We start from the raw sequence: 24,808 nt of genomic DNA on the forward strand, positions 1-24,808 counted from the left end.
TTTAAAAGAAAGAGCTTTTCTTACGTGTTCCTTTCCAGCAATCAGCTTATCTAAGATAGATAGTATCAATAGGCTGCACTATCACTGTCTTAGGACAGACTTGCAAAAATGCCCCACAGTTTTTTATTTTAGTTTTTCTCCCTTGGGTGCTTTACTCTAACTCTGTCATACGGACTTTACTATAAGGATAACCAATTAGTAGTTAAATGAGTTGAATGAGTCTTTTTATGTACTCTATTCAAATGGCACTAAATTCATTGCCACATGAATAGGACAAGTGAATTATCTCTTTATGCACTTTTAAAACAAGCCCACACAGTAAATGATACCGTTCATAACCCTTGCCTTTATTACTCTTTACTATACCTTGAGAATCATTCTGAAAATGAACTTGTAGAGCTCCTATTTGTATTGCAGTAGAAAAAAGAATTCAGTAGTAGTAAGAATGTATAGTTTTTCGAAGAAATAAAAAGGGAGAAGTAGTTTTGAAAACAATGCTCGATGGAACAAGAATGAGAATACTTACTGGCAATTTACACCTTTAATAACGCAAGACTATCAAACTAACAAAATGTTCCTGTCCTGTATCATTTCTGCATGGTACAGATGTATGTTGTGGACCTACTACATGCCATACATTAAGATTGCCAAGGTAAATTCTCACTTCCTGTCTTTGAGATACTCAGACTTGGGGGCTATTTGGGAAACTCAAAGTCAATGCTCATTATTTGACTCTCAGAATGAATGATCCTCGGTCTTTTAACAAAGGACATTCTGATTAATAACATAGTCTTGGGGTTGTAGGGAAAAATGTGTCATTCTGGAAAACAAAGACCTTCTGTCTCTTTTCAAACAGGACCATTTGCATAAAAGAGCAGAGCGCTAAGTGAATTACACATCTACAACTCTATGTAAACATTCCTTTCCAGTCATTGCTTCCTGGTCAGCAATCCTGAGCACTTTGAAAGGTCTTTAGTTTGGGTTTTAGGAAAGAACTACAAGGGAGATACAGCCTTCAGTAGTTTTATGTAGTAAATTTGTTACTAATGACATTATGGCATGTAATGGAAGCATCATACCTAATGTTTCCTATGACTACTACGTACTACATTTACCTTGTGCCAGGAACTGTGTTTATCTCTTATTTGCATAATACATAATTATTTAATTGACTGGTGGTTTTGCCAAAGTAGCTAAGAGAGTGGCCTGCTGAAGTTTATGTTCTGGCTCCCATACTTGCTAGTTATGTGATGAACTTGGCCAAATTGCTTAACATTTCTGTGTCTCACTAACCTCATCTGTAAAATTGAGACAGTGGCGATATTTACCTGATAGTTCTTTATGAGATTAAATCGGATGATACCCATTAAGTGCTTGCAACACATTGTAAGCATTCAATAAAAGTTTGCTGTAACATTTTCATATCACTCAGTTAATATTTGCTATGATATTTTTACATTACTTACTGGTCACCAAAGAATTGTCCTTTTTTATTGTTCTCATTCTCTAGATAAGGAATTGGGCTTCACCTTACTTCTTTCATCAAAAATTACTGCATTTTTGAGGTGAAATGCAAATCTGACTGGTCGGATGCAAGCCCAGAAGAATGATGATATGTGGTGGGAAGGGGATAGGCCTGTGCCTGGATGTTTCTAGAATTCCATACAATAATATATTATCCTCACACTCAGTCAAAACCTGTGGGGAGAGGTATGGGAAATGTAACTCCAGAATCTTGTAAGTATTCACAGTGAAGCAGAAGATTTAATGAGGTGGGATTGTAAGGTTTTTAAAACTTGGTGGTTGCTATAAGGTAGGAATGGAATGGAATGGAATGGAATGAGAGGTGGTAAATTTAGATAAGCATCTCTAGGAGTCTTCTAGAATGGAAGAGATTTCTCCTCAGTATTCAAGGTCCTTGAAACCTCTTGAAACTTGGTCAAAAAAATATGCCTTCTAAGAAAAACAAACAAACAATTTCATGCAGAGAAAAAGAAATGAAACCAGTAGGTATTTGAAGTGGGGGGTGGTGGTTCTGGGTCTGTGCAACTTGTCTACTAGGAGGAGATCATATTCTTAGAGGCAGTTGCGAAAAGGTCTGTAAGATATGGTAAGGTTAGTAATCATGGCCACCTGTAATGTGCAGTATCCTCGGTTAAGTATAAATGATTAGGGAAAGATTCTTCGAAGAATTTGAAGAATTATGTAGCTTAGTCAGGGCCTGGTACCAAGAGCTGTGTCAGCAATAGGAAAGCAGGCTCTCCTCAAGCCTCTGTCCCTTTGAACCTATAGGCGGCGCTCATGGGCACCTGTAACAATGACACCAGAGAATGGCAAATGGAACTCTGTCTTTACCAAGGGCAGCTTTGGAATTTCTACATGGGGGAAGTTGAGTGTCAGCAATCTAATGAGGAGGGGGCTAGCGGCTGACCTTGAAGCTCTATCTACCCAGCAGGCATGCTATTTTTACTTAGATTGTAAATTTCTTTGGGATGCTTGGTGGTTGATGGTGATTGTGGAACAGACCCCTTTCTTCAAGGTACAGGTTGGCATTGCAACTGATTTTTCTTTATTTGTAAAAACATTAAGCTCTGGCTTTGGTTGCCAGCAACCTCAGGACAGAAGCTTGTTTTGTGGTGTAGGAGGTGAAAACTTTTCCTTTCTTTCCTTCTAGGTTCTTTATCTGGTCTAATGATTAAGTTGAGCTAAGACAGATTAACAGATGAAAAACAAATTTAATTTCATACATATGGGATTCCCATGGACAAATATGAGACTCACAGACAGTCAGGCAATTGAGGCTTGTATACCATTCTTTTTTTTTTTTAAAGATTTTATTTATTTATTTGAGAGAGAGAGAATGAGAGACAGAGAGCCCAAGAGGGAAGAGGGTCAGAGGGAGAAGAAGACTCCCTGCTGAGCAGGGAGCCCGATGTGGGACTCGGTCCCGGGACTCCAGGATCATGACCTGAGCCAAAGGCAGTCACTTAACCAACTGAGCCACCCACGTGCCCCTTGTATACCATTCTGAGATGAGAAAGGATTAGGGTTCTGGCTTTAAAAGGGAGGAAGACAATTCACAGGAAGATGAGAAGAGCAAATGTTTGCTAAATAGATGTTTGCCCTGCCATGCAGGTATGTCTTTCTGATATTAAAAGTTTCTCTGATATTAGCTCTCTCTTCCTGGTACAGACCCTCTATCTAAATTCTTTTAGGCATGTGGAGCCTGGGTGGCTCAGTTGGTTAAGCATCTGCCTTTGGCTCAGGTCATGATCCCAGGGTCCTGGGATCGAGCCCCGCATTGGGCTCCCTGCTCAGCGGAGAGTCTGCTTCTCCCTCTGCCTCTGTATGTCGCCCCCAGTTGTGCTCTTTCTCACTCACTCAAATAAATAAATAAAATAAAATAAAAAATAAATTCTTTTAGGCAGTTAAGGGAGAGGCAAAACACTCTTCCTGAGGCTGCTAGGTATTCATGGTGTTTAGCTCAAAATAATCCACATGCCAACATGGTACATTCTGGGGTGGTATGCCCTCAGTGGCAACCTATCTGATAGAGACTGTGTGGTTTTCCTGCATCAAGGTTAGGATGGGATCAAGTGTTATTTTCATTTAGAACAGGCGAGGTAAGAGCAAATGGGATAGACTTCGAACACATGTGAGCCAGGTGTGGATTCTTTAACCTTTCAGAGGTGGGCATGGAGGTGCTCTAAATCAGCAAGGCAACACCTCCAGAGTTTTAATTTAGGTCATGCTAACACACAGTTATTTACTCCTATCATAACAACAATAGGTATTAAAACAAGTTATTAATCAGAGCTGTTCCCTGATTATCTTAGGATCCAGTGGTGTAGAATGAATATTTGTGGGGCCCCCCCCCAAATTCATATGTTGAAGTTTATCCCCAGTGTGATAGTATTTAGAGGTGGGGACTTTGGGAGGTGATTAAGTCCTAAGAGGGGAGCCCCTATGAATGAGATTAGTGTCTTTACAAGAAAGACATCAGAGAGCTCCCTCATCCCTTTGGCCATGGGACGACCCAGCAAAAAGACACCTATCCGTGCACCAGGAAGCCAGTTCTCGCCAGACACTTCATCTGCTTGTGCCTTGATCTTGGGCTGCCCAGCCTCCAGAACTGTGAGAAGTAAATTTCTGTTGCTTATAAGCCACCCACTCTATGGTTCTCTGGTATAGCAGCTTGAACGGACTAAGGCATCCAGGAGAGGATCTCACCCTTCCCCTACTTGAAATGGTAGGAACTGTGTCTACTGGGAGCTGGCTGATCACAGAGCACGTGAGAGTATCCTCATAGCATTTTTGTCCTCATTCCTTTTCATATTGGTGAATCTGGGTCCTTGCATTCATTCATCTGTTATTTCCAGTATATATCTCATATTTCACAGTGGTAAGGACCCTGTGCTCTATTTATTTCGTGCTCCTTCGCTGTATGCGGCAGAATTCAAAGAAATGCCTATTGACGAACTGAACAGCTAAGTGATACCATTTTTGTTAAGGCAATTTTACTTGGCAGCAAGATCTCTTTTTGAAATTATCCTGAGAAGGACTATCTTGCTATTATTTCCCTGGTGATCTCTGGGCACCGAATATAATGAGAATTTGTTTCCTTGCCCTGGTAGCAAGTTCCTTTGCATAAGATCTAAATTAACCACTGGGAGGTGATTTAGGCCTTAGGGTGGGTTGGGATTATTCATTTTCCTCTATTTTATGTTCATATTTTAGTTCCTACTTACTTCTCCTTAATATTGCACTGCACGTCTTAAGAAATTTTTAACATTGAGATGTTTCTAGTGGCTCGTGTTACCTTAAAATTAGGAAAATTTTTTTGTTATTATTTTGCAAGAAGAAAATTAAAACTAAAAGCATGATCTGTAAAATCTCTTCTTTTGAGGATCTCAAATCACCTCATACATTGTATCTCATGATCTTTACCAATTTAACATTAACACCTACTTAAGGCCTTCTGTATGTCTCAGGGACAAGGCTGGGTTCATGTTGATTTTCTTTGTTAAATTGTTACATAAAACTGAAGAAAAATGCTAAATATTATACAGCTTTTGGCAACAAATGTTCTCCCTATGATTTAAGAGGTAAGAAAATAGATTTAAAATGTAAACTATTTCCAAGAAACAATTAAAAGCAAATTGAGTACTTTTTTTTTTGAAGGAGAAAATGTAACAGTTATCAGAGAAATGGATTTGCCTTAATATTGTCATTTTTTGCCATGAGTTTGATTACCTCTGCTGTTGATGGTCAATTCTGAAATGATACGTCTTTCCTATGAAAAACCTTGCTTTAGTTTTATATCACAGCTGGTAGCTTATTCAATTCATATTTGTTGTCTTATCACATTGTATGTTTACTCCTGCTTTGAATGTGCTTTGCCCCAACACATGTTCTGTAGATAAACAATCTTTTGCATGAAGAAAGCAGTAGGTTTCTCAAGCTTCTATATTATATTAATTTCAAACAGTGAGGAAAATAATTTGGAATAATAAAGTATAAGATTTTATAGATCTAGTGGTGGCATGGAAAATATATTAAGAAATGATGACTAGGGGCACCTGGGTGGCACAGTTGGTTAAGTGTCTGTCTTCGGCTCAGGTCATGATCCGGGGTCCTGGGATCGAGCCCCCGCATTGGGTTCCCGGCTCAGTGGGGAGCCTGCTTCTCCCTCTCCCTCTGCCTGCCGCTCCCCCTGTTTGTGTGCTCTCTCTCTCTCTCTCTGTCAAATAAATAAATACAACCAATCAATCAATAAGATAAAAGGATGTTGAGTGGGATTTCGTATTTTTGTTGTTGTTGTGGATCCCAAATTGATAATTAGAGTTCACAGATAAAAACACAGATTAGCCCAGTTAATCTTTAGTAAGAGAGAATTAAAAATCTCAGTAAAGAGAGGAATAAAATCTCAGGGCTAGAATCTTCCTGGAAGGCGTCCTGAGAGCCCAGAGAAGCCGGAGTTCCCCAACATTACCAGCTGCCCTGCTTGTGTAAGAAGAGATTTGGAGGCAGGAAGACGAGAGTGGGTTTCTGAAATTGTTGGTGCAAATTGTTCATTGTTTGTGCTAAGAGGGGCTCCCTCTGTAGCACTCTTCCTTATGCGAAGCCACGTGAAGTCGTCTGATATAATCCTTTGAACAGATTGATGTGCCTGAGAGATGGGAACCTGGCAACGTGTCCCCTGTTGGGTTATCTGAATCACTGGTGGACTTCCTGGTCTGTGCCTGTGCCGATGTGGGCAGGGCAGGAGACACTTCGGGGGAGGTCATAGGATGGGCCAGTTGAGCAGCTTGTACTTTTACCTTTGGGTCCAGCAGGGGTGCATGAATGTCTTGTAGATCAAATAGACCTGGTAGAAAGTGGCTGGGTGTGAGCTGTCTTGCGGGTACCTCACCTAAGGGAGTTGCTAAGAGTGCTTTGACACCAGCTGCAGGACGCTCTGGGATCGTTCTGGGATCATTCTGGGATCAGGAGTGAGGGGCAGAAATGGGTAGGGGATGGAGGTGTAAGTGCCTGGGGCTGGTGCAGGGGCTGACCCAACAGACAGGCTAGAAATGACAGTTACAATTCCAAGATGCTACAGAAAGAGGAAGAATAAAATGGGAGACTGCATGCCTCTCCTCATTTAATAAATTCCATCCAGCCTTAGTTCTGGCCAGAAATGAGGAAGGAGGGAGCATTTTGAATCAGCCTGAACTTAAGTGATAGGAAGTGACATGAGGTTTATGGAATGACAAGATACCATAGAGTGATGGGAAAGGTGAATTTGGCAAAATAGTGTTGAAAGCCACATTTGAGGGTAAAAGTGAAATCGTTTCAGGCTAATGCTCTCCCTAAGGCGAGGATCCTTGATCAGCCAATTTCACCTGTATTGGAGAACTGCATGAGGCCTCCTATTTTATTTTCCCTGAACGTCGACCCTCGTGCCCACTGATTATTTCTAGCCAGTCCTAGGCAGAGAGGTTGTCAGGGACATTATAGAAACCTGCTTGATACATTTACCACACGGGGAAATTCTCATGAGATGAAATGAAGGGAATTTGTGAGGGTGGAGAAAAACTGTCAAAAATTTTTAATTTTGAATGGACATTGGCATCAACTGAAGCCGGGGATGCAGAGCTGCAAAAGCTGATATATTCATGCTAAGCTGTGGAAATCAGGAAACGTGCGATATGGTTATCTGACAAATAAATTCAGAGGAGCAGTGGAGGGAGGAAAGGGAAATCAAAGTGAACATTGATGAATGTGGGGAGGAGTATTGTGCATCAAGCATGCATCCTGGTTCTTCCTTTTAATACGCATGCTGTGTTTGAAGCCCTCTTATGAAAAGTCATCTTTCATGTTAAGTGGAGATCATGTTTTTGTGACATTTCTATTTGGTAATCATATCTCTAGCTATTAAAAATAGCATTGTGATAAAACACTGTTTTGATATGTGCTGACTGAAGTCATACGGTAGACGTTTTCTGCAATATAGCAGGATTTCAACAGAATTGGGTAAATGAAATTTTCATACTCCTAAAAACATGCATATAAATAATTTTACCAATACGAATACAGGGAGTTCTTATATCCATCAATTACTTTAAAATTTTCATTGTTTTTATGCTTTACCATAATATTTCTACTGTTATTTAAAACATGCTTCACATATACAAGCACATGTAAGCAATGCCAAATATATTGGGGGAATTACTTATCCTTTTGAAAGTCTCAGAGTGTGTCTACATTTCTGTTATAGTTGTTGCTATAATTCTTTTTTTTTAATTTTTTAATTGTTATGTTAATCACCATATATTATATCATTAGTTTTTGATGTAGTGTTCCATGATTCATTGTTTGTTCATAACACCCAGTGCTCCATGCAGAATGTGCCCTCTTTAATACCCATCACCAGGCTAACCCATCCCCCACCCTCCTCCCCTCTAGAACCCTCAGTTTGTTTTTCAGAGTCCATCATCATTTGTTGCTATAATTCTTATTACTTTGTTCTTTGCAGAATTTGCACAGACTTTTCTGTACTCTTCCAAGTCTTAGGGGTACTGACAGACATATTTCCAATTCATAATTTTGTTTTTTATTCTTATCAACACACTGTTCTTTGTCATTTCTGAATGGACTTTCTATGATCTTCTTCCAAGTCTTAGGTTTAGTAATGTGTGTATTTCTAATTCATAGATTTCAAGCCTTCTTTCATAATCCTTTTCCTCTTTCCTCTCAGAAACATTTCAAGAGCACAGGCTTCTTTTGTTACAAGACACTATTTTTTTTGGTTCTGTGGAAATATGGAAGATGAATTGGACATAGATTCTTCCCTCATGTAGCTTATGTAGTAAGTTAGTACAGTAGCCATGACACTTTCAATGTCAAGTAGCCCTAAGCAAAAGAGAATTTTAGGTCTCATATCTAGAAGACTATGGAGTTGTTTACATTGTGGAAACAAATTACAAGATCAGGTAAGAGTTTATACTGAAATAGTTCAAAGCAGCAATCAGCACATTTTGTGGCATAAGTTCCAAAGATGTCTGACTGCTGGACTCCTACTTCCAACTTGATCCATCCTTTGTTCAGTCATTCTTACACCTATTACTTTTTGAATTCCAATAATTGCCAGGCGTTTGGTGCTGGGGATATAGAGATGAGTAAGACAAAGTTCTGTCTTTAGAGGAGTTATAGTCTTAATATTGTGAGGTAACAAACAGCCAAGCCAATAAAGAGGTAATAAAGTGTCAGGTGATGATACTTCCTATTAAAAGTGAGGACACGGGGCCACTGTTAGACGGGCTAGCCAAGGAAAGCCTCTCTGAAGTGGTGACATTGGACCAGAGATTTGACTGAAGGGTAGCTCTGTGAATAACTGGGAAGGAACCACTCAAGTGAAGGCAGCAGCAGGTGCAAAGACTGTAGGAAAGCAGGAACTTAGCAAATATTCTAGCGACAGTGAGGAGTTCATAGTTTGTTTTCTGTTAGTTTTTGTTTTTGTTTTTTTTACCGGATATAAAATAGCTAGAATTTGCTCAGTGGATTTTTCGTGGCCAAAAAAAAAAAAAAAAAAAAAAAGAATGTGCCCCTCCTGTGACCATGTTACTGCACCCTCTGAAAGTGGTTGCTTTGCACCACCCTGACCAATGGAGAGTTTCCTGTCTAGGAACCTAAATCAGTGTGTTTTAGTTTAGCTGTCTTTTACACAGTTATTTAAGCTCTTTAATTCCTTAGAGATAATTATCATTCCCAAACTTAATTATTTCCCCCTTAGCCTCTGTTATCTCCTTTTTAAAAAAAGATTTTATTTATTTATTTGAGAGGGGATGGGAGGGAGAGGGAGAAGGAAAGAATCCCAAGCAGATTCTATTGTAAGCGAGGAGCCGCAGAGCTCCTTCTCAAAACCCTGAGATTATGTAGGGTATGTGCTATGGTGAGCGCTGTGAATTGTGCAAGACTGTTGAATCACAGATCTGTACTTCTGAAACAAATAATGCAACATATGTTAAGAGAAAAGAAAAAGAAGAAGATAGCAGGAGGGGAAGAATGAAGGGGAGTAAGTCAGAGGGGGAGAAGAACCATGAGAGATGATGGACTCTGAAAAACAAACTGAGGGTTCTAGAGGGGAGGGGCATGGGGGGATGGGTTAGCCTGGTGATGGGTATTAAGGAGGACACGTTCTGCGTGGAGCACTGGGTGTTATGCACAAACAATGAATCATGGAACACTACATCAAGAACTAATGATGTAATGTATGGTGATTAACATAACAATAAAAAATTAAAAAAAAAAACCTGAGATTATGACCTGACCCGAAACCAAGAGTTGGACACTTAATGGCCTGAGCCACCCAGATGCCCCTGTTATCTCCTTTAATGTTATTCAGGAGTTGGGTTCTCTAGACCTTTATTGTGTTACCATTAAGTCTCATCAATATTGGCTTGGAGCTAAATTCAGCTTATTCACATTCTTCCCTGTCTATTCCTTCTGTTGCTTCTGTGGATAGAAAAAAAAATCACATATGTTATGAAATTATCATATCCATAAGTCTGAGGTCAAGTTTGTTTTCTATCATAATAACTCCTTTAAAAATTTAGCCATATTAATATGGATGCTTTTTCTTGTTATAATCTGCCTGCCTCTATTTAAACTGGAAGTGACAGGTGGAGAGATGGTCACATGCATGGATGTGTCTCCTAACTACTCTTTTCTACTCTTGCCCATATGGTAGTTCTACATACTGTACCCAGAGATTCTTTTTGAAACACAAATTTGACCACAGCACCTTTCTGCTTAAAATTACTTTCCATTTCTTTTTGGGTAAAGACAAGCTCTTTACATGGTTTACAAGGTGTCAATAATATGGACCAGGCTCAACTTTGACTAATTTTCCCCTCTCTTTACCCTCTTTAGTTCCCACACACTGACCTTTTTTCCCCTCACATTCTCCAGGCCCTCCTTACCACAGAGCCTTTGCATGTGATCATCTATCTGTTCAATACACTTTCTTCCCTCTTTGCTGAACCAACTCCTGCACATCTTTTATTTCATGTCAATGGTAACTTCATTAGTCATCTTTCCTAGGTATTTCAGTCTTCTCCCTCTAAAATTACACCCCTTGCCTCTCCTTCTTAGCATTGTTCATATTTACAGTTTTAACTTTATTTCCATGAACATTTAGTTAGTGTCTGTTTATCCCATATGAATGTAAGTTTCATGGGAAGTGGAACAATATCTATATTTGGTTATCATTTTGTCCCATGGCTTAGCCGAGGGCTTGGCACATGGTAGGTACTTTTTTTAAAAATGTTTTTATTGTTATGTTAATCACCATACATTACATCATTAGTTTTTGATGTAGTGTTCCATGATTCATTGTTTGTGCATAACGCCTAGTGCTACGTGGTAGGTACTTAATGAAAGTAATAAAAGAAACAAAAATAAATGAGTAAAAATGAATGCATAAATGAATGAATGTCCATACCAGATCTACTCAATAAAACTTCATTCAATGATGGAAATGTCCTGTATCTGCATTGTCCAGTATGTGCATCTCTAGCCGCATGTGGCTGTTGAGTAGTTTCCATGTGATTAGTGTGACTGAGAAAATAAATTTTTAATTATCTTTCATTTTAACTAATTTAAATTTAAATAACTATATGTGGCTAGAGGCTACCATATCATAAAGGGCAAATCTAGAAAAGAGTACAATATCACATGCAATTTCTAATCCTTGTAAAACATTGTGTATTCACACACACACACACAATTTAATATTCAAACATATTACTATTTCAATATAAATATGTTTGCCTAAGATAAACCATCCTCAAATTAGAGCATTCAGAACTATTAACCCAACTAAGGCTGTCTTTAGTTAAACAGAATAAATATGCCCACTATTCAGACAATTTAAATGAGAAAAGATTTGACTTTTAAGTTAATCTACCTACAGTCTTCTAATCCCAGATACTGCACTGGAATTTCCTGGTATATTGTTTGGTATGATTTTTACCTCTAGTGTGAGATGGGTTGACATTTATGTTACCAATAGTTCCCTTTCATTGTAAGCAGCACATTGTTTGGTTTCTCCTAACATGATTTTCAAAATTTTAATAGGCTAATTTTGACCATTTTCAGGAACATTTAAGATATCTGCAATTGGAATATTGCTTCCCACAGTTTGTGGAGTACAAGGTATATTCTGCCTTAATGCACAATTTTTCTTTGTTTCTTTTATTTGTATGAGGATTTACCCAATTGATAATGTGCAAGAAATATTATTAATGCTATATTGAATTCTTATGTTTTTCCATATATGAACCATTGTGATCTTTGCAGTGTCTTCATTTATCAGTCTGGTGGACCATTTAGCTTATCCTTAGCATTTTTGTGAAATAAGGAGTCATATCTTCCTTTTCTAACTAAGCAATGTAGACAGTGAATTCTGTTAGCATGGACTCTAGTTTAGTCTTGTTCACCACTGTATCTTCAGTGCCTAGTGCCACTAGGCATATAATAGGTGCTTAATTCTTACAACAACCTGTGGGTTGGAATTATTCTACCCACTTACTAATGATGAAACTGCCCCTTACATTAGAGAGCGTGGGAATCAATGACTGCCCCAGTTTACATAGCCATTGAGTAGTAGGGCTGGGCCAAGCTCTTACTCATTGTGTGACTCATCATCTAGTATCATACCAACATCTTATGGATATATTTTTCTATGTCAAAATGATTTGTTACTTCAACTTTCTATTTATTGGTCAGATTTCCATTGTCAGGTTGAAAAAACAAATCCATAATCTATAGGACAGAAGCAAGTAATCAATTTATTTTCCAGTTATATTATATAGATGCTTTTAACTTCGATATTATTTCTCTTGATGTGTATTGATGGCAGCAGTGGTTTATGAAAAAGTCTTATCTCTGTAAAAAAACAAATTGTTTTAGTTGCTATGTAGAATGACAAAATTTTGCCCATCATAGTGAAATATTTAGTACTTCACTACAGAGAGAGTTAGCAGATGGTTTCTATGATGTCACAGACAGGGAACAGTGGACACTTAAGGACCAGGTGTTTGCCTTTTTCCAGTAGTCTAATTTTTTTATGTATTCATAAAAATATTGAATGAAAATTTGATAAACTTACAGTTCTGTAATGAAGAACCTTTATTTGTTGTAATTGGAAAAAAAGGTCTTTATTATTATTCAAAAGGATAGTTCTTAGTCTGAAAAGAACACTAGTGTAAAGATAAACTTATGTAAGAGGAAGGGTGTATAAAATATAAACACTGTGAACAATTGTAAAAATACTATTAATTGAGTGTATATATTGTATGCCAGGCAATTTTCTAAGTATTTTATATGTTAACTCATTTAATCCTTAAAACACTATTATTCCTTTCTACTCGATTTTTTTTTAAAATGAGAATTTAAAAGTTTAAGAAAGTCATTCATGTTCTAAAAACTAGTAATCAGAAGAGTTGGGGCTGAAGACTTACTGGACTCCAAAGTCTAAATCACTGTTTTATACCATTCTTTTAAAAAATATTTAAAATAAATAATCACACATTCATTGACATGATTACTTTTATCATACATACCTTCTCCCCACCAGTCTAAAGTGTTGTGAAGGTAAAGATTATGTATGTTTAATTCACCACTCTTTTCAACATATGTAATATAAATGATGTATATACTTCATAGATACTCAAGAAAATATGTTGAATGAAACATCTCGAGTTCTGAAGGCTGATGTCATCAAAATATTAACACCATTACAGCCTTTCTTCAGAGACTTTCTGGGAGGTTGGGGATAGGGAAGGGTGGAGTTTAGCTTGCTTAGAAGACAGTTGGGTTTTATAAAGTTGGCAGTGTACAACGAATGGAATCCAGTGACTCCATTTTCTTTGACCATGAGGTTTAAATAGGTGAAAGCAAGAAGAATGGGAGTCCCAAAGGAAACCTCATGCCTGGAAGGGTTGTTGTACAATGGTCTGGCAAGGACTTCCACAGTATCATGGAGGTTGAAGATGATGGACTCTGGTCCAATTCCAGAGTATGCCACTTATCAGCTATAGACTTGTTACCTTTGTCTTCTCTGTACCAGCATTATCTCATCTGAAAGTTGGAGATTTATTAATAGTACGTACCTTATGGGGTTACTATTATTAAGATTAAGTGAATTACTTGTAAAGTTCCTAGAACAGTGCTTGGCACAGAGTATTTGTTATATAGTGTTTGTTACATATATAGTCATTTTAGGAAATCACTCACTATATATGCTAACTGCTTACTAATCTTAAAGAACATATTGAACATCTGCTTGGAAATTGAAGGGTATTATTTGGTGATTAAGGTAGTTACAGTTCTAGAATTAAACAATAATGTCCACATGCTGGGGTCATAAAGGAATTCTCGAGAAAATTTGTATTGAATAAAAGCAAAATAAAGAACCAGGAGTTAGCCTCTAGTGCCCAGATTGTGAAACCAGAGTTAATGGTCTGTATCTGTATACACACATAACATTAAGACACTTAATTTGTCTGTTGGCAGAAGAACATAGCTTTGAATCCCATATAATTTCTGGTGCCCTACCACGTTTATAGTCACATGTTCCTTTTATCCTTTTCAGGACTAACATTTGCTTGCATTGCAAGCTGTAATCACTGCACTTGTGATTTCTCTTACCTTATACTATGAAAATTATGCAAAAAAGTGGCATTCATAACTTGCATGTTGTTTTTATATTAGGAATTCAAAGAAAATAAATACCTTGTTTATGTGACTTTATTTCTAAATGCTAAATTTTCCTATTCTTCCTTTTCCCTATTTACTCATTTCCTCATATTATCTTTGACGTGATATTTGGAATTGATATAGAAAAGACAATTAACTCAGAAGTCAGTAAAGTAAGCCTGTGACACATTTATTACATGATGCAACTATTTTGCTTTGCTCTTTCAACATCTATCTTTTCTATAACAAAGGGTTTTACAGTTACTGTTTCCAGATTTTACACTTTTGCATATAACATAATTATAGGTTTTAGTTACAGTGTGGACATTAGTGTTTTATTTTGCATGGTACAGCCGTTTTGTGTGTGTGTGTGTGTGTGTGTGTGTGCGCGCGTGCGTGCGTATGCGCGTGCCTGCGCACACGTGTGCTGCAAAAAAGCGTGGTTGCTCCAGTACTTCCTCAGCTCATGACTGAAACCCTTGTTCTAATTCAAGGAAGAAATAAAGAGCTCTTCAAAATTATAATAATGGATACTTTATTCATCTTCTCTGTGGAAATTAGTCCAGGAAGCAAATTAAAGTTACAAGAGTATCCAAAACAGAATTATTTTTGCTTAACTGCTACGTATTTGAGCCCCACCTTCTATAATTTTAACTTCCTCCACATTTTCTCGGGGGATGGTTTTTCTTATGGCCCTTAAGGAGATCCCACTGAAATCATTTACTAGATGTCTCAGTTCCTCCCACAATCCCCACTGTGCTAAGTGGCAACTACTCTGGAAGCTGTCATGTTTGGAAAATACCATGATACCACGAGTTAATTTCATACCTGTCATGAGATCTTTGCATGAGATCCCAAGGGGCATTTCAGTGTGTCACAGTACTGCAAGCCATTCGTTAGTTCCTTTCAAAGCAATGACCCATGGCCAAGAGATTTTGTCGCAACACATGGCGACACCTGTCACCAGGTTTTGTGATTGGCATAAAATTAACCTGTTTTCCTCTTTGATTTGCTGCTTTTTTATAATATCCATAAAAAGGATGGGAAGAAATTGTATTTGGAAGCAATTTATTGTCACTTTCAAGAAGCATAATGGTAGATTTGGGATACCGGAGCTAATGAATAGACACACCATTTCCTTGCAGAGGTACACACACAGTTATTCAATCAAGGTAATATTCTATGAAGTTCTGAATGGCAGTCTGCAAATTTCAGACAGGAAAATGTTTCAGTACTTGAACTTCATCAAGGATTGGAACAAAACAAGAAATGATGTTATTTTGAATCTTGTTGTGGAAGAAAAATCCAGGAAGCTTGGGTTTCAGATAGGGGCTTGCTCTTGGTTTTCACTGGTTTCAAGCAACTTGAGATTCCTCTGATTTCTCTCTATCTTTCTCATGCCCAGATCTTACTATTATTCTGGAGGCATGCATAAAAATGGACCTATAGAATAACAATATTTAGAATTATGACAGATACCTGAAAAAATAGGTTAATGGTGTTTAGCCTTTAGATTCTTAGCAATTTGTCAGTTACTTTTAAGAATAAGCCAGAGAAGAAAATAGGCAACCACTTATCTGTGCCTTTCCACCTCAGTGAAACAGTAAAACCCTTTTGATCAAATTATTTTTCTATGGGGAAAGTATCTGGTTCTGTGCATTACCGTAGTTTTTGATCTTCTTATACATCTTTAATTTCTTAAAATGTATACCTGTTGTCTTCCCCTTTCTTGATTAAGTTAAGTGGTTCTTAGATTCTGGGAGTTTTAATATCCAAATACAATAAAGAACAACGATGGATTTTAGTCATTTTCTTTTTTTCCTTTTTTTTTTTTTTTTTTCCAAGCCTCAGAACTAAATGGCGTTGTTCTCCAATCTGGACTGGTTGCTCTGTATTCTGGAGTAATCCATTTTTCCTGGCATTTCTTAAATGGTCTTTATTATTCAGTGAATTCTCTTTGAAAGTATAAATATTAGTCCTCGTTGTATGGCCTTAGACATTAATGGCTGCTCTTCTCAAAGGGTGGTAGACGTGGGATGATTGAAAGTGCAGAGCAAAGAGCTCAACTAAAACAATGGAATCAGGGGAAGATGGTACCAGAGACAAAGACAGAAGAGGACAGCAATTGTGAAATAATCTGAAGCAGGAATTGGGGATTTAAAGCCTGCTTAGACTTGATTAATAGATGCTGTAAAAATGAAATGCTGAGCCAAGGGGAAAAAAATACATTTGAAAAATCCCTTGAAAATGTGTTAATGCCTTTACTTGGCAAGCATTTTTTTCATACTGAGTGCAAAACCATCGCATGAAAATATAGATTTTTTCCCCCACATGTCCAGTGGTTTTTTGTTGTTGTTGTTGTTGTTGTTAAGTGCTGATTATGATTATGTTGGGATAAAATCAGGTTTCTACTAGACAAAAAGAAAACAAAAAAGAAAAAATCTGTACTGATACTGTATTGATCTTAAGGCATATCTTTGCTAAGTCAGGATCAATATAAAAGATAAAAAGAAAACAAATGTTTAAAAATGTTATTGGCAAACTAAAGGTATTTATTTTAAAGGCAGAAACAACGATGGCAGTTTGTACCTAAAAGAGTGGGAGATTTTGCAGGGGATATTCAAGAGAGTGCGGTGTTGGCATGGCTTGTATCTAAACCATTTTCCAACAAAATATGTCAAGAAAATTGAAAAGCATTCTTCTTAAAAAAGAAAACAATTTGTAGCATCTCATTTTATTATTAAGAGCAAACTGAGGACCTGCGAAATTAATTTAGGTAAGCATTAAAATGCTGAAACATTTTTATTACTGATAATGCTGAATCATAACTGCTTCTGGTAATTTTACTAGATGTGAGGACGATCTGACAAAGACACCTGAATCTATTTAAAGGCAAGCATTTAAGAATGAGCACTAGGGTAAAGACTCAGGAGTTTCCACTACTATAAACCATCACCTTGACTACAATCAAGTAAATCACTTTTTATATGAGGAGAGAGTGAAGGGTAAAGAGATGAACTAGAACTTCGTTTGTTGGTTGGATGTTTAGTTCAATAAATAAGTTTAATGAATACTCTTGTACTTATGAATACTAGAAAGGAAACCTTTCCTCCCTGGTTTTAAGAGTTAACTGTTAGCAAGTGCCCCTGTCAACACACACACACACACACACACACACACACACACACACACACACAAATATAATTGGCCAGATAATTTTCCAATTAACAATATCACAATCTCTAACCCAGTTGTTCTCAGTTGTGTTGCTTTTGTACCCTGCCCCCCTGAACACCTGACAATATATAGACATATTTTTGATTGTCATGACGGGGGATGGGGTACCACTGGCCTCTCCTGGATAGAGGTCAGTGCTCCCTCTAAAAATCCTACAAGGCACGGGAGATCCTCTCACAACAAAAATTTATTCAGTCTAAAATTTGAATAATGTTCATGGCGAGAAACTCTGCAACCCTTTTAAGTAACTTAATCTCCCTAGTTTCTCAGTGTTTCAGAATTATTCTTTTTTCCACTTATATACCCCAAGACATTGCCCAGGAGCTTGGGAATGTACATGAGTCAAGAGTGCAGTAGAAAGGGACTCCTATGTAAGTATTCAGTCTTATGCTAGCTTGTAGTTCCTTGCTTGCCTTCAGGACAATGCTTTGCCATTAGCATTTAATGTCAGTCACCCAGTTATGACCACCACCTCTTGTAAATTATGAGACTGGTACAGTTGTGATCAGGCTGGTTCTCCTGGATTACCAGGGTCCCAAAACCCTGCCTTTTTTATTGTCCGTCTCAAGTCTTGCTCATGCTGTTAGGTGTCTCTGAGTCTTGGCAACATCATCTATCCAACTCATCACTGGAGTCCTGTGATGTTAATTTTATGTGTCAACTGGTGTGGGCCACAGTGTCCAGATATTTTGTCAAGCATTATTCTACATGTTTCTGTGAAGGTATTTTTTGGATGAGATTAACTTTTAGATTACTGGACTTTGAGTAAAGCAGATCTCCTTCTGTGATACGGGTGGGCCCCATCCAATCAGCTGAGGCCCTAAGAGAATAGTCTAACCTTCCCAGAGGAAGAAGAAATATTCCAGCAGATGACCTTTGGAATCAAATTGTCATTCTTCATTGATTATCTAGGCTGCTAGTCTACCCTGCAGATTTTGGATTTAACAGATCTCCACAATTGTGTGGGATGAGCCCTTAAAAGAAACAAGAAACCACTTTCTCTCTCTTCCTTTCTGTCATTCTCTCTGAGTGTGTGTGTGTGTGTGTGCGCATGTTTATATACAGATAGATACACACACACACACACACACACACACACACACACACACACACACACACCCTGTTGTTTCTGTGGAGAATTCTTACTAATAAAGGTCTTTTTCATCTTGGTGCAGTGGCCCTGTGGCTTTTATCTTCAGCAATACCTGTGCTGTCCCACAGAAGTCCATGGAAACTTCTGGACCTTTCCAAGCCTTCCATTTCCTCCTTGATCTTCTGCATAGTTGTTCTATCCATTATTGAAAATGAGATATTGGTCTTCACCTATTATTGTTGAATTGTCTATCTCTCCCTTCAATTTTGTCAGTTTTTATCTTGTATGTTTGGGGGCTATGTTTTTAGGTAAACTTATGTTTGTAATCGTTGTATCTTCCCGATTGACTTTTTATCATTATAAAATGTCCCCTGTTGTCTCTAGTAACATTTTTTTCTTAAAGTTTATTTTGTCTAATGGTAGTATAGCCACCCAAGATCTGTTTTGCTTACTTTTTCCAAGGTGTGCAAATTTTTTTATCTTTTTACATTCATCCTGTAAACATCTTTTAACCATAAGTTTTTCACTTCTAGGCAGCATCTGGTTGGATCATTTTATTTAAACTACTCTGGCAATCTCTTTTTTTTATTAGAATATTAAATCCATTTACATCTAATGAAATTATTGATATGATGGAATTGACATCTTTTATTTTGCTTTTTTCCCTATATGTCTACATTTTTGTTTTTCTGTTGCTGTCTTCTTTCATTTTAAATATTTTTCTAGTGTATATTTTATATCCCTTTTGTCTTTTTCTGTATTTAAAATTTTTTTTTAGTGGTTACCGTGAGGATTACAATTGGCATCTTACCTAAAACAATCTAGTTCATATAAATACTAACTTAATTGAATAGTATATAGAAACTTTGTTCCAGTATATCCTTTACCTCCTCTGTCCTTCGGCTGTTATTGTCATACAAATTTCATCTTTATGCCATTGTTTTTTAATCATGTAGGAGAAGAAGACAGTTACAAGAAATACATATAATGTCTTTTATATTTTTGTTTACTAGCGTTTTTTATTTTTTGTGTTTGTAGATTTCAGGTGAATGTCTAGTTTCCTCTCATTTCAGGTTGAAGGATTTAATATTTTTTGTAGGGCAGATATGCTAGCAACAAATTCCCTCGGTTTTTGCTTATCTGGGAATGTATTAATTTCTCCTTAATTTTAAAGGATAGTTTTGGTAGACATAGAATTCTCGGTTACTATTAGCACTTTATTCAAAGTGTTATCCCACTGAAAAATATAGAAGACTTTATGGATTTTCATGTCATCCTTATATAGGGGCCATGGTATTCTCTACATCGTTTCAATTTTAGTATATGTGCTAGTAAAGCAAGCACTTTGGATCCCTCCATACTACAATGGAAATGAGGAAGACTTGGAGGAAGCAACCTCTGTCCTTTTCTTAATATAAATCCTGCCTTTGCTACTTCTCATCTATTTCATGGAACATGTTGCATCCATAGAATGCAGCACCTCTTCTAGGAAACAAAAAATTTTTATTTTCCATCCAGTAATCTAAGTATAAGCCCCACTATTTGGACCTCTGGTTGTTTTCTAACTGCCTCTGTTCGAACTCTTTCTTTGGATTTCAGTTTTCTTTTTTCATCATGTACTACAGAACCACTCCTTCCACATAGTTAATACAGATCTCACTTGGCATAGGGATTTTCATTTATGGGGAGGAGACATATGCCTTTCATTCGAAGGAAGGCATTATTATATTTATTTCATAGCACACTTATATATGTATGTATATATCCATCTATGAAGTATCCATTCATCTATCCTTCCATCTATCAGTCTAGCCAGCCAACCATCTATTAGTCAGTCTGTTTGTAATACATTTATAACATGTCTTTTTCCTCAGAGAAATTCAATATTAGCATGTGGTGGTTGTGTAATAAATGTGTGTTAAATTAAATATGTATGAGGAGTAAAAAATAGTAGAAAGCATTAGCATTATAAAATGTTGGCCTGGATAATTCTTTTTCTTTAGGAGTCTATCCTGTGCAATGTTGGATCCTTAGCAGCAACATCCCTGACCTCCCAGTGGATGCCTGTATTACCTTCTCAGCTGTGACAACCACAAAACGTCTCCAGACATTGTGAAATACCCCGTGGAGGGAAAATCCCTTCCTCCCTCATCCAGATGAGAATTACTGGTAGAAAGGCATTTTTTCCCCTTCTTTTATCATAATACGCATATTCATGAAAATCACTGTTTAACATTGACTAATGGTAGGGCTAATTATTTGATGAATTAATGTATTTACATCTGTGTTTTCCAGGTATTCACTCTCTCACTCATTGATTCATCTACTCATATCATTCAGTTAGCATTTATTGTATACCTATTATGTGCCAGATACTGTACTAGGAGTGGGGATACATTAGGGAAATATAAATCCCTGTCCTTATAGGGCTTACCACCTTTGGAAATAACCAGAGGGGGTGGGGGAAGAACAAATAACTAAACAAAAGATATCACTGACAAGTGTTTTGTTGATAATCACACACGAAGTTGTAAGGGAATGATGGGTAACACTGGATTAGTGGACTGGCAAGGACTCTGAGGTGACATTTCATGTGAGCACTGAGTAGTAAGAGGACATCAAAGTAAAGAAGTGAATGAATTATTTATTCATGTTGACTTATTTTTTATGGCACACAAACGTTGTCATGAGTGTAAAAAGATGAGCATTGTCTGGTATATTGATGTACTTATCTACCATCTGTATGTGAACAACACTGAAGTGTTTGTGTGGAAATCATTAGGAATTGTTCCAAACTAATTGCGAAGTCTGGCAAATTTTTTAACGAGAGTATATAATCCTACTAATATGCTGTTCACTGCTTTAAGGATACCATGAAAAGTGGACCATAAAAACCAAATGTGAGATATGCAGGCCTTTAAATATCCCATGTGTCAAGAACTAGGAGTTATTAAGAGAACACAACAAGTATCATTTCTAGCTTCATAACATATCACTGAGGAGATGGGCATGACCAGAGAAAGCTACTCAAAGGAAAATCCTGAACCTGATATATTTAAAAGAAAGAGGAGAAATGATGTTTATCTTAAAGAATGGCTCTACTCAGGGGACATGGGTGGCTCAGTCAGTTAAGTGTCCAGCTCTTGGTTCGGCTCAATTCATGATCTCATAGGTGTTGGGATCAAGCCCCATTTCAGGTTCCATGCTCAGCTCAGAGTATGATTAAGATTCTCTCCCTCTGTCCCTCCCCTTGCCGCCACTCACACATGCGCACACTTTCTCAATCTCTCTCAAATAAATTAAAAAAAAAAAAAGAATGTCTCCTCTCTCTGACTTCAGTAGATTCAAAGACTACTCAGAACTTTCTAATTTTTCAATAAATTTGAATTGGATTGAGATACCCATTTTAAGGTGGGCATAACAATGGATAAGCTGATTCGTAATATGGATAATTATATGCATTTGTGGTAATGGGGGAAAAAACCTATAAACTTCTGAGGAGGTAGATTCATTTATAATTTCATTGGTAGTAGATAATGAAATTAAATATAAAACATTGCAGGACCTATGCTGTCATTCTTTGACCAATCACAATAATATAGTTTGCTTTTTATGCTCATGAATGTTTTCTGTATAAACAGAAATCCTGAGTAAACCATTTTGCATATACTTGCATTTTATTTTATTTTTTTATGTTTTTTTATTATATTATGTTAATCACCATACATTACATCATTAGTTTTTGATGTAGTGTTCCATGATTCATTGTTTGCATATGACACCCAGTGCTCCATGCAGTACGTGCCCTCTTTAATACCCATCACCAGGCTAACCCATTCCCCCACCCCCCTCCCCTCTTGAACTATACTTGCATTTTAAAAGCAGATTTACCTACTGGAAGTAAAAGGCTGTTTACAAGCATGATTGAGATATTAATTAGAACAAGGGTTTCATTATCAAGTCTTCACCTTTTATGCTAGATTCTGGATCGAGTCAAAACTGCAGCTGCAAGTCACACATCTTGATGAAAGGCAGAGTTCTATAAAAGGAAGATGAATTACAAAATAAGGTAGTTCTCATTGGATGAAGACATCATTACAGCTGCGTGACTTGGGCATTTCAGTGAACTTTGAAGAGGTCCCACCATTTTCTCTACAAATATCATTGGCTTTTAAAAAGTAGTGTCACCAGAGAAGCCAAAGTAGCTTTTTATACTGCTATTAATTAACTGAGTACAAAATTCAGTACAGTGAGATGAATGCAGGGAGCCACAGAATGTAATGATTTCAATTATCTCCTTAATATTCCTTTCTAACATAGTTGAAAATCTCAAAGGTCCAACTGTACTCTGGGGTGCAAGCCTGACTCCCCCACAGCTATGTAATCTTGGACAGGTTATTTACACTCTACCTCAGTTTACCTCAGCTGTAAAATGTGGATAATAACCCTTGTCTTCTATGGTTGTTGTGAGGATTAAATGCAATATTAAATGTAACATACATATAACAGAGCCATTGCTTGATAAATAACGGCTTTATTATTAGCAATGTTTATTTCCTCCAGTAGTAGCTTAAAAACCATTACAACAACAAAAACCCCAGGATTTTCCCTTGCTTCTGTGGTCACTGCTAATTATGAACAAGTTGTGACTCTGCATTGATGTTTGAGGTGGGAAAGGAAAACAGTTATAGTGAGAGGGGAGCCCTGTTTCCAATCTTGTGATGCTTTCGTTCAGTTTTCCCCAGTATGATTGTCTCTGGTAGGTTTTTCCCCCCACGTTCATAACTGAACGTAATTAGAATAAACAACAGCATTCATAGTGAAGATAATTTATAGAGTTCTTCACCCCCTTTTTCATAATTCTGGTTCCAACTTAGATATTTCCATCTAAGGAAGGCCTTCCTGAGTCCCCTTTCTGAGATAGTCACACACACCCGATGTTGGATTGTAGCACCCAGTTGGTCTTCTGCTTGGCACCTCCCACACCATTTTTTTTTTTAATTTGTCTTTTCTTTTTCCCATCATTGAAGTGTAAATTTTAATAGGTCAGTGACAAAGTCTATCTTGTTCATCACTCTGGCTCTGGACACATGTAGACACTCGGTGTATAGTAGATGTTGATGATCTTCTTTCCCTTCAGATTGTAATTCTCCCCTGGCAGGTTTACATCTTGGATTGTCTTCTCATGTTCTCTTGGATATACCGGTACAAGCTACTAAAGGCATATGTTGTGGTAGTAATTTGTTGCAATGGGAATGTGCTTTGGGAAAGATGAAGAAGCCATCTCTTTGTGATCTTAAAATCAATCCTAAAATTTCATCTACAGAGACTGTAAGTGCCAGTCTTTTATTTGATATAATTAACCCTTTAGATTACATTTATAACACATGGAACTAACTGGATTTAATAAGAATCTTTATTTGTGTCCTTTAGCTAGGTTTTTTTTTTTTTTTAACTTAGATTCTGACTGAATTATTTCCTCCTCAGTACACAGAACAAAACTAACTAAATTAAGGTGCCCAAGTCAATACATTTAATACAATTTAGTGTATTTTCCACCAGAAAGTTGGTTACTACTTCAAGATTTAACCTTCATTTTCCATTGGAGGGTGATGGTTTATCTAGCGTCTCCTTTCCCTGAGTCCAATCTTCATGTTAGATTGTTGGAAATTTTGTGGAATCACTGTGAACATCAAATGCCATTAAGATGAGTACGGCTGTAAGCACACACAAAAACGTTAGCTATGATGATAGTTGTAATTATTTTTGATAACCCAGTAATTCTCATTTGTATTAACTTATAAATGATATTGTATGGTTTCATGCATTAATATAGGACCTTTTGTAAAAGGGGGATTGCTTGTTTAATACATGTTTGAAATATAATAATGAACAGGACAAAAGATTTGCTAACAAATGAAACAGTTAATTTTTGCAGTTAACAAAGAAGAATGACTTTTAAATATTTTCATCCCCTGGAAATATAAAATGTAAACTTCTAACAGTATCAGACACATCAGCCTAATTCTATTTCCTAATTTTTATAGCTATATTTAGCTGCATCTTTTCATTTTTGTGGTCAGTTGCAAAAGAAATTGAAGAAGTAAACTATAGTTTTCCTCATGTTGATTTTGGTTTTGTTTTTTTATTCTTTGTTCTTCAGAGGGAATTAAATATCCAGCAGGGAATTAAATATCAAGCCCTACTACCCTGGCCATACACGTGGTTTTCTTGTAA

General features: G+C 37.0%; 1 protein-coding gene and 1 non-coding gene across 19 annotated transcripts in view; one reads left to right on the forward strand and one right to left on the reverse strand.

The window, feature by feature from the left end:
• The window catches only part of CHL1 (cell adhesion molecule L1 like), a 209,788-nt gene that overhangs the window by 66,193 nt on the left and 118,787 nt on the right, over positions 1-24,808 (forward strand). The window lies entirely within an intron of this gene.
• On the reverse strand, positions 19,812-19,915 carry LOC113919059. Its single transcript, XR_003518798.1, has one exon. It is a non-coding gene; the product is annotated as a U6 spliceosomal RNA (small nuclear RNA).

Source organism: Zalophus californianus, chromosome 1 (assembly GCF_009762305.2).
Source record: "Zalophus californianus isolate mZalCal1 chromosome 1, mZalCal1.pri.v2, whole genome shotgun sequence".
Lineage (NCBI taxonomy): Eukaryota > Metazoa > Chordata > Mammalia > Carnivora > Otariidae > Zalophus > Zalophus californianus.